We start from the raw sequence: 11,371 nt of genomic DNA on the forward strand, positions 1-11,371 counted from the left end.
CGGACCCGCAGCCGGGGGGGGGGGGCGTGGGAGCCGGTGGAGGGCCAGCCCCCCATTCCCTGGGCAGAGCTGGCGGAGGAGCAGAGGAAGCTGGACAAGGGACCAGGACAGCTGGGGCCTGGTCTGGAAAGGAGGGCAGGGCCTGCCACACTGGACCAGAGACCTGGACAGGCTGCAGAAAGGCCACACTGGACCACAGACTTGGACAGGCTGCAGATAGGCTTCTGGGACCCAGAAGTCCGGGTGGCAGGGGCCTGGGCTCCTGCCCTGCTGTATGGCTTCTTCTTTTTAAGTTTATTGCTTTCTTTTTTTTTCTTAAAAAAAAAAAAGACTTTTCTTTTTTAAATTTAACTTTACTTATTTATTTTTAATTTGACTAGAGAGGGAAAAGAGAGAGAGAGGGAAAGTGAGAAAGCAAGCCACCAGGTCCGGGACTCGAACCCTGGTCGGCCATGTGGAAGCCCAGTGCCCTTAACCACCAGGCCACCTGCTGGCCCCAAGTTTATTGCTTTCTTTTAGGAGAGAGAGAGAGACAAGCCCATCAACGGGATCTCACTCTGCCCTTGCACCTACCCACTGTCCTCCTAGGCAGCCAGAATCAAGGCTGTGTGTGTCCCGTCACAGGTAGACCAGAGAACCAGACCTGAGACGTCCATGGACCCAGCTTCCCTCCAGCACTGCATTATGCTGGGCCTCCCAGGATTAACAAGCCAGCCAGCATCCCCCCTGCTGAGCCCACCCAGTCCACAGCCCGGTTGACAGGGTCCCCTAGGAGACGGTGAGAGGATGCAGCGGGCTCTGCTTCCTGTCCTGAAGGGACCTCCCTCCCCAGGAGCCAACCGGAGGCTGTGCAGATGGGGTTCCTGATGAGTCAGGGCCAGCTGGGCTGAAGGTGGGCAGCCACGGCCCTCAGTGCAGGCTCCTTGCCCAGAGTCTCTGAAGCCCTTTGAACTAGAGGAGCTGAGTCCACCCAGCCCAGGACCCTCCCCTCAGATAGCAAGACCGAGGCGCAGGGTGCTGCGTGGAGGAGACCGAAACCCTGGGCTTATTCTGGTGCCCGTGCCCTTTCTTGACCCCACTAACAGAGCCTGCACCACGGCCTAGTGGTCAAAGGACTCAGGATGCCGCATGGCTGGCCGCAGTTTGAATCCTGGCCTTTGCAGTTTGAAAAACCACATGGTAGGACCAGCAGTTAGCATAATGGCTATGTTGCTGGACTCCCACGTAGTTGACCACAGTTCGTGTCCCGGACCCGGTGGCTTAAACTCACGCCGGGCGCACGTGCGTGCGTGCCCAAGATCCCGAGAGGAGAATGGAGGAGAAGGGATTGCGGCGTGAACATCCCCTCATGGGGGTGATTTCTCGCTTTCTGTCTCTCTGTCTCTCTCTGTCTGTCTGGCAAATGCATGCGCCCTATAGCGAAAACCTCTGGGAAAAAAAAAAAAAAAAAAAAAAAAAACTGAGGGGGACCAGCAGCTGGTGGAATGGTAGGCCACTGGACTCCCATGTAGTCAACTGCAGTTCGAGTCCCGGACCTGATGGCTTAAACTCACACCGGGCATGCGTGCATGCATACCTAAGATCCTGAGAGGAGAATGGAGGAGAAGGAACTATGGCGTGGCCATCCCCTGGGGGGTGATTTCTTGGTTTCTGTCTCTGTCTCTTTCTGTCTTGCTGGTGAGCGCACGCGCCCTATAGCAAAAAACTCTCCAAAAAAAAAGGAAGAAAACCACATGGGGCATGTGTGTGTGTGTGCCCCAAATCTCAGCAGGATGGAGAACTGGAAGAGAAGGGATTACAGTGTGACCATGCCCCAATGGGAGGTGCTTTTTCTGCCTGTGGGAAGCGTCCTTACCCTGGCTGCATGGCCTATGGAGACCGCTCTCTGCAACTGCTGCCCCTTGTCCGCCCCGCCTCCCCCCGGCTGGGAGCTCTGCAGTGGGCCGGACTGAACCTTTTCATAAAGTTTATTTATTTATTTATGGAGAGAAGGAAAGAAGCACCCCAACAGAGCAGCCACAGCACGATCCCCCGTCTTAGCTGACCTGGACCATGGGCATGAGTGCACACCACGCAGTGCACCGAGGGAAGTCCTGGCGTGCAAACCCAGGGCCTGTCCCACAAAGGTCTGGCATTACCAGCATGGCACCATCCTGCCCCTGGACTGAATCTTTAAGTCTGTGTTCCCAGGGTTCCAGAATCTGACACACATCGCACGCTCAATTCACGTTTGTGGACTGCATGAACGACGCCCACCTCCGACGTGGCAGATCTGACCTGCAGGCCAGGCCTCCTGAGTTCTAAGTCCCAGCTCACTTCAGCAACCACGCCGCCCCCTGTGGCTCAGGGGGGTCTCTCTGTGATAGGGGGCTAGCTGCTCTCCAGACGGGGCACCTGGGCATGTCTCCGTCTTAGAGGGACTCAGGCCTGCTGTGGTTGGTCTGATGGCTGGACAGGCTGTTGGTGGAGCTGATGAGACATGCTGACAGCGAGTCCAGGGAGGAGAGGGCAGGGTGAGGGACCTCCTGAGCTTCAGATAGCTCCCTCTGGGAGGCTCTTTGTCCTCACCCGGGCAGACTGAGGACCCACGCTCTGTGGGCAGCCGTGTGCAGATGCCCGAGACGGCCAGATCGGGGTGGGGGGTATCAGACCCACGCTCACTGCTCAGACTCTGGCTCCTGCCTGCTCAGGGGTGCTGGGGGCTGCGGCTGGGGCCGGTTCCCAACTGAGCTCTCCAGCGGATAAGGAAGGTGTACGGTGGCCTTCGACCCCTTTCTCTTTCTCCTTTTTACTTTTTATTATGAAAATTTCACACATAATGTAGTAGACCAAAAGAGAACATAATATCGGGAACCCCGGGTACTCCTTACCCAGCTTCAACCCCTGGCCAGTCTTCTTTCTCCCATACGTCCCCCTCCACGGACACACTCCCACGCGAATCCCCCTTTATTATCTTGAAGGAAATCCCGGATATCGAATCACTTCTTCTCTCATCCCTCTGGTTTTTATTTTTTAAATTTTGCCATAGGGTGCATGCCCTCACCAGAGAGACAGAGAGAGAGAGAGAGAGAGAGAGAGAGAGAAAGAAAGCGCCCCCTGCAGGGGAGATGACCATGCCGCAATTCCTTCTTCTCTGTTCACTTCTCAGGATTCGGGGCATGCGTGCACACATGCCTGGTGTATTTTTCGTCTCCAGGCCTAGGACTTGAACTGCACAGTAGGCCATATGGGATTCAGCACCTTAACCATCACACCACTGGCCGACTCATCGTTCTGATTAAAAAATTTCAGGATTTAAGAGCCAGCAGGTGGCGTGGTGGTTAAGGGCGCTGGACTCCCACATGGCCAACCATGGTTTGAGTCCTGTACATGGTGACTTGCTTTCTCACTTTCCCTCTCTCTCTTTGTCTGTCTCTTTCTGATCAAACTGGAAAATAAAGTTCAATAAAATAAATCTTTAAAAAAAATATTTCAGGATTTCACTTTTTTTTTTTTTCCAGAGGTTTTCGCTATAGGGCACATGCATTTGCCAGACAGACAGAGAGAGACATAGAGACAGAAAGCGAGAAATCACCCCCCAGGAGGGGATGGTCATGCTGCAATCCCTTCTCCTCCATTCTCCTCTCGGGATCTTGGGCACGCACGCACACGCGCCCAGCATGAGTTTTAAGTCACTGGGTCCGGGACATGAACCGCAGTCGTCTATGTGGGATTCCAGCGACATAGCCATTACGCTAACTGCTGGTTCCCAGGATTTCACTTTAAAAGACAGGAATTCTTGAGGCCAGCAGATGACGGGCAGTTACGTTGCCAGACTCCCACATGGACAACTGCGGTTCGAATACTAGACCTAGTGACTTGAAAATCACATTGGGCACGTGTGCATGTGTGCCCAAGACCCTGGGAGGAGAAGGGATTGCGGTGTCGCCATTCCCCCGGGAGGTGATACCTCACTTTCTCACCGTCTCTGTCTCCAGTGAGTGGGTGCACCCTAAGGCAAAAACCTCTTAAAAGAGAGAGAGAGACAGAGACTCTGTTTTAATTTCATTAAATTTTCAATGTTAATTTTATGTGTGTAGTACAAGGAAGTGTGGAAAGTGCGTGCCTCACAGATACAGGGAGCGACTTCGCTTCTGCCTATCCGTGTCCAGAACACTCCACACACTGCAAGAGGTGGCTGCATGCCCTTCCCAGTCGAAGCTCAGATCCTTTGAGTTTTTCTGATCCCAGCTGGCTGACCAAGCTCCCTTTTTTTTTTCTTTCCATTTTTACTATGGGATGCCTATGCTCACGAGAGAGAGAGAGAGAGAGAGAGAGAAAGTGAGAAATCACCCCCTGGGAGGAATGGCCATGCTGCAGTCCCTTCTTCCACTCTCCTCTTGAGACTTTGAGCTCACATGCACACACATCTTGAGAGTCACAAGCCTTGGGGTCCAGGGTTCGAACCACAAAGCTGGCCATGTGGGATCTAGTGCCTTAACCTCCGTGCCATTGACTGCCCCGATGATCTCCTTCTTTCTGCTGCTGGTCCCATGCTGTCGCTTCAGTCCTCGAGGACTCTCTAAGTCCTCAGGGACCGTCTGGGTTTGGCCCTGGCCCCATCACTTTGCCTCTCTGGGCCCTTTTCTGTGCCCGTTGGCTGCTGGTGTGCTTGCGAGTCTCGTCTCCACCCTGCCCTGTGCTGTGCTGTGCTGTGCTGGGACCCGCGTGTCCCACTCTCTTCTCCCCTGTGGCTTCTGGGTAGTTTCTGCCGGTACGAGGCACTGGTGGGAGATGGGTGGGTGGCGGGAGGGAGGAAGCCAGGCCATTTCTCCCCTCTCTGCAGTTGGCCGTATCTCTCCTTCTCCCTTCCGTAACCCCCTCTCCTACCGGGTAGCCCTCACTGTTCGGTTCTCGCTGTCTCTCTAGCCCGAGTGATGGTAGATGGTAGCTGCTTCCTGCTTTTGTTTTCTGAGTTGCCTGATATCCCCTGTTGGCTTCTCAGCTCTTCTGATCCCCATGAATCAATCAAGCCCCTGTGTTAAATTTCTTCTGCTCGAAAGAACTGGAGTGTTTCCGGTTTCCCAGCTGGACCCAAACAGGCGACTCGTGTCACCTCGCCTGCCAGCCTTCCCAGGGGCAGCTTGAGGGACACCCCCAAGGGTGAGAAGTCCACGACCTCTGCGTGGACAGGGCATTTGCTCCTTTCCTTGGTGTCCTTGCCAGTGTCCTTGGAGTTTTACTGACTTCTCCAGGGCAACACCAGACCAGACCCTGTAGCCTCCTGGAAGGTGTGAGCAGTCGGAGGAGTTGCCGAGAGAGCTTCTTACAGGCCCCTGGAGAATCCAAAAGAGGGGTGGCATGAATGGATTCTTCTAAATATTTCTGTCCTTTTTGTCCTCTTTAGACCGTGCTGACGTTGGTGCCTTTGAGGAGCAAGTAGCCAATGAGGGTCACCCTCCTGAGTGTGAGTTTTCAGGAGGGACAATGTCTTGAGCCAGCTGTTCTCAGCGGGGTTTGCATTGCTCCCGGAAGGCATGTGGCAACATCTGGAGATATTCTGACAGCATCAACTCCGGAGGTACTACTGGCATTTAGTGAGTGGAGGCCAAGGTTCTGCTAAACACCAACAACGAACAGGACGGAACTGTCGACAGTTCTGGGGGCTGGCAGGTGGTGTGATGGTTAAAGGCACTGGACTCCCACATGGCCGACCGTGGTTCAAGTCCTGGATCTGATGGCTTACTTTCTCACTTCCCCCCACTCTCTCTCTGATCAAACTGGAAAATAATAATAACAGTAATAATAATAATAATTATAGAGTTAAAAAAAAAAAAAAGAAAGAAAAGAAAACAGTGCCAAAGTTGAGAAACCCTGTCTTAACTGAAAGGAATAATTTCTTTTTTCCTTTTTTTTTAGGGAGACAGATTTTTGCTATAGGGCATGTGTGCTTGCTGGAGAAACAGAGAGACAGACAGAAAGTGAGATATCACCCCTGAACGGGGATGATCATGCCACAATCCCTTCTCCTCCAGTCTCCTCTCAGGACTTTTGAGCATGCACGCACATGTGCCCGGCGTGAGTTTTAAACTGCCAGGTTCAGGGCTTGAACTGTTGTCAACTACGTGGGAGTCCAGCGATGTAACTGTTATAACCTACTCCTCTTGGGATTTCTGGTGCATACACACACACACACATACGCCTGGTGTGTTTTTCAAGCTGCCGGATCTGGGAGTTGAACCTTGGAGCCAACCATGTTCAATCCAGTTGCCTTAACCTCCTTGCCATCTGCTGGTCTAGCGGTGAACTGCTGCATATCCTGCCAGGCCGTTAGACTGAGAGTGGCAGGGCGGGATTCTTCTGGCCCATCACCTTAGAGGAAAGGACAGCTGTTTTCCACAGTGGGCGGCCCAGTGCGACGTGGCCCATCCACTCTAGTAGTAAGGAAAAAGTCGTGTTTCATTGAGTGGCTGGCTTTTCCTTTAGAAAGGACAGAGGCTGGAAAGGAAAAAGGAAGGGAATTTAGGGAAGTTAACAGACCATAAAGAAGCGAGTTATCAGCGGCAGATTGGACGTTTGATGTTTTGGGATTCTCATTGCACACCTGCCAAAGAGAAGAGTCTTCTGTCTCCCGCAGCGCGGTCAGCGAGTAGTGACTGCTGGGCACTGAGGTTGCCAAGGTGAATCAGCCCAGTTCCTGTCCTCAGAGAACACGCATGTTTCACACACGTACACACCCCGCTGTAGTACAGGGATGCAGGTTCAGTACCCCTTATTCAACGTGCTTAGGACAAAAGCGTTTCCGTTTTTTGCTTTGCTTTGGTTTTCTCTTTTTTTTACTTCTTCTTTTTAATTTTTTAAAGTTTTCTATAGAGAGCATGTGCTCTCTGGAGAGAGAGAGAGAGAAAGCGAGAAATCACCCCCCAGTGGGGATGACCATACTGCAATCCCTTCTCCTCCATTCTCCTCTCAGGATTTTGGGTACACATGCAAACGCACCTGGAGTGTTTTCTGAGTCGTTTTGTCCAGGACTCGAACAACTCAGCTGGTTGTGTGAGATCCAGCTGCCTTAACTGCCACCCCAGCAGCTGGCCCCTGTTTTTGTTGTTGTTGTTGATTTGTTTTTAATTGCTGGTGAGTACAGGTGCCCACCAGGGAGGGAGAGAGAGAAAGCACCCCCCAGTGGGCCAGGGCCACAACCCTGTCCCTTTCCTCCGTTCGTCCTTCCTATCAGGATCTCAGGCACTCATACACACATGCCCAGAGTGTGTTATTATTATTTTTGAAAGAACTATTTATTTAGGGCCGACAGGTGGTGTGGTGGTGGCAGTGCTGGACTCCCACCTGGCCGATTGCAGCTCAAGTCCCAGACCTGGCAGCTTGCTTTTCTTGCTTTCTCTCTCTGTCTCTGTGGTCAAGTTTTAAAAATGATAATAATGATGAATAAAATTAAATAAAATAATTCTTTTTAAAAAGAATTATTGAGACGAGCAGATGGTGTAATGGTTATGTCACTGGACTTCCACATAATCAACTGCAGTTCAAGTCCCAGACCCGGTGGCTTAAAACTCAAGTTGAGCATGTGTGCATGCGTGTCCAAAATTCTGAGAGAAGGGGCCGGCAAGTGGCATGGTGGCTAAAGGCGCTGGACTCCCCATATGGCCAACCGCGGCTCAAGTCCCAGACCTGGCAGCTTGCTTTCTCACTTTCTCTCTCATTCTGTCCTCTACTCAAATCAAAATATATGAAATAATAAAGTTAAATACAATAATTCTTAAAAATAAAAAATCCTAGATAACAATGGAGAAGAAGGGATTGCAGCATGGTAATCCCCTCCATCCCCCGAGGTGATTTCTCGCTTTCTGTTTCTCTGTCTCTCTCTGTCTTTCTGGTGAGCACATGCGCCCTATAGAAAAAATTTCTCTCTCTAAAAAAAAGAATTATTTATTGATTTTATTATATTAATTAATTAATTAATTTTGGAGAAGTTTTTGCTATAGGGCACATGTACTTGCCAGAAAGACAGAGACAGAAAGTGAAAAATCACCCGCCAGGGGGGATGGCCACGCTGCAATCCCTTCTCCTCCATTCTCCTCTTGGGATCTTGGGCTCGCACGCACACACCCCCAGCATGAACTTAAGCCACTGGGTCCGAGACTCAAACCGCGGTTGACTACATGGGAGTCTAGTGACATACCCATTACGCCAACTGCTGGTCCGTATGTATTATTATTATTAAATTTGTTTATAGGGCATGTGAGCTCACCAGAGACACAGAGAGAGAGAGTGAAAGGGAGAAAACAAGCACCAGGCCTGGGACTTGAACTGTGGTTGGCCACGTGGGAGTCCAGCACCTTAACCACCACGCCACCTGCCAGCTCCACCCAGAGTGTGTTTTTCAAGTTGCGAGGCTGGGTTCTGAACCGTGGTCAGCCATGTGGGGTGTGGCTTTCTATGCACAGCACTTAATCCACCTTGCTGTGGGACTTGCCCATCTTTTTGTTTGCTTGTTTTGGAATATTTACATATACATCATACAGCATCTCGGGAAGGGGACCCGAATCTAAACACAAACTCGTTTCCGTCTCATGTACAACTTATACACGTAGCCTGATGGTAACTTTATCCAATATTCTTGAATTGCAGCGTTCTGACCAAGATGTGTCACATGAGGGCAGCTGTGGAATTTTCTACCTGTGGTATCACATTGGTGCTCAGAAAGTTTCGGACTTCGTATTTTCGGATTTGGGGTGGCCAACCTGTAATGGTAAGCAGCCGTGGTAAGTGCTGAGTTAGGCTCTCCTAGGAGGTTGGAAGAACAGAGGGAGGAGGACCCTTCCGGCTCGTAACCCACAAGCCTCCACGACCCTCCGGTTTCACTTCTCTCCCTGCAGCCTTTGCAGACCTCATGGCCACACCACAGGGCCAGAAGATGGCTAGTATGGGAGGGGAGGGGCGGGGAGCCCTGGGCTGGAGAGAAGGTCTGGGGCTCTGGGAGAGGCTAAGGGGAGCCCCGAGTTGTGGGGAGGGGTCCTTCCAAGACAGATCTGACCTCCCACAGAATAAGACTTACTTCTCAGAAAACAGGGACTTGATGCTGAGTTCAGAAAGGCGAGGCTCAGTCCTCAGCCTGGGCCCACCCTGAGCTTCGGGAAATGGGCAGGTGACCGCTTCTCCGGGCCTCTCCTCGGTAAGCAAGGTTCCACCAAAAAGGGCCTCTGCGGCTGCCTTACCCCTCCTTTCACATTCAGGTGAGATCGCTGGCCCAGGCAGGTAAAGTGCCTTTTCCAAAGTCCTCGGTTAATACCAAAAAGGAAGGCCTTGCTGCTGTGCCACCCTCCGCGTGACACGGGAGGCCCGGCTTGGACTCGGAGTTGACCGGAACAGGCTGGGCCTCTGCGGTCCTGGCCGGGGAGGCTGGGCAGAGGACTGCAGCGTGGCAAGACCTTGTCAGAGGTCCATGTCTCTCTCTTTAATAATAAAAATAAATGTTTTTTTTTTCTCTCTCTCTCTTTTTTTTTTTTTTTTAGAGGTTTTTGCCTTAGGGTGCGTGCGCATGCCAGGAAGAGAGACAGACAGTGAGAGGCAAAGTGAGAAATCAGTCCCCATCCCTTCTTGTCCACTCTCCTCCAGGATCTTTGGCACACACGCTTCCACTATGAGTTTCAGGCCACGGGGTCTGTGCCTCGAATAGTAGTTGGCCATGTGAGGTCTAGTGACGTAACTGCTATGCCATCTGCTGGCCTCAGAAAGCTAGTGGGCCCATCAGTGGTGTAGTGGTGAAGGTGCTGGAGTCTCATAGGTCGAGTCCCAGACATGGTGCTTGAAATTCACGCCAGGTGCGTGTGCGTGCATGCCCAACATTCCGAGAAGAGAATGGAGAAGAAGGGATTGTGGCATGGCCATCCCCACTGGTGGTAGTTTCTGACTTTCTTTCTTTCTGTCTCTCTCTAAAAGTCGTAGAATAATATGTATATCGTGACTCCATTTATGAAATAATATAGGTAATCAAAAAGTGCATGAAAGAATACACAAGGCTGGGAGCCAGCAGGTGGCATGGTGGTTAAGGTGCTGGACTCCCACATGGCCGACTGTGGTTCGAGTCCCAGATCTGGTGGCTTGCTTTCTCACTTTCCCACTCTCTCTCTCTCGCTGTGTCCCTCTCTGGTCAAATTAAAATGAAATAAATAAATAAATGGAGTTAAATAAAATAATAATCATCATCATAAGAGGATACACAAGTCTGACCAGCTGCAGCTGTGATAACACAATGCTCCACAGTGTTGAAGCTACATGGGAAGGTCCAGGGTTCAGGTCCTGGACCTTCAAACCACGAGGATCTGGAGTGTGAACTTAACCCAGATGTGGGATCCAGCTTCTAATGCACTGCGCTTACCCACTGTGTTAAGGCTGGTCCTACCTCTGCACATTAAGAGAACATTTAGGGCCAACTAGGAGACTTGGTGATTAAGGTACTGGACTCCCACATAAGTGACAGTGGTTCTAGCCCTGGACCTGGTGGCTTGAAAATCACGCTGGGCCCATGTGCACGTGTGCGCAAATCCCAGGAGAAGAAAGTCCCAGAAGAAGAAGGGATTATGGTGTGGCCATCTCCACCCGAAGGGGTGATTTCTCACTTTTTCTCTCTCTTTCTCTCTCTCTCTCCGGTTAGTGTGCATGTCCGATAGCAAATTTAAAAATATTAAAAATAATAATAAATAAAACTTTTTAAAAATACAATTTTAAGTACCAGTAGATGGTGTGGTGATTAAAGCACTGGATTCCCATATGACTGACCGTGGTTTGAGTTCCAGACCCAGTGGCTTGAAAATCACAAATAAGGGACCAGCAATTAGTGTAATGGCTATGTCTCTGGACTCATGTAGTCTATTGTGGTTCGCGTCCTGGACCCGGCGGCTTAAATTTACGCCGGGCGCATGTGTACGCGTGCCCAAGATCCCCAGAGAAGAATGGAGGAGAAAGGATTGCAGTGTGGCCATTCCCCCAGGGGGGTGATTTCTCGCTTTCTGTCTCTCTGTCTCTCTCTGTCTTTCTGGCGAGTGCACGTGCCCTATAGCAAAAACCTCTCCAAAAAAAGAGAAAAGAAAAAGAAAATCACAAATAAATAGTTACATAAATTTTAAAAATTTGGTTGTCAGGAAAGTTATGATGCATTTTTGCATAGAAAAACATTGAAACTATGTCATGTCTTTCTTGGCAACCTAATACATTTTAAAAAGTACTTTAAAAAGTACATATATATATATATATATATATATATAATATTTAAATGGAGGCTGGACATGGTGCAACAGTAAAATGGAACCATCTGTGAGGCCGACTCACATGCAAGGTTACAGGTTTGTGTCTTGGGATCTCCCTGAGGGGGAGG

The sequence above is a fragment of the Tupaia chinensis genome, unplaced genomic scaffold (genome assembly GCF_000334495.1).
Source record: "Tupaia chinensis unplaced genomic scaffold, TupChi_1.0 Scaffold149011_1, whole genome shotgun sequence".
Taxonomy (NCBI): Eukaryota; Metazoa; Chordata; class Mammalia; order Scandentia; family Tupaiidae; genus Tupaia; species Tupaia belangeri.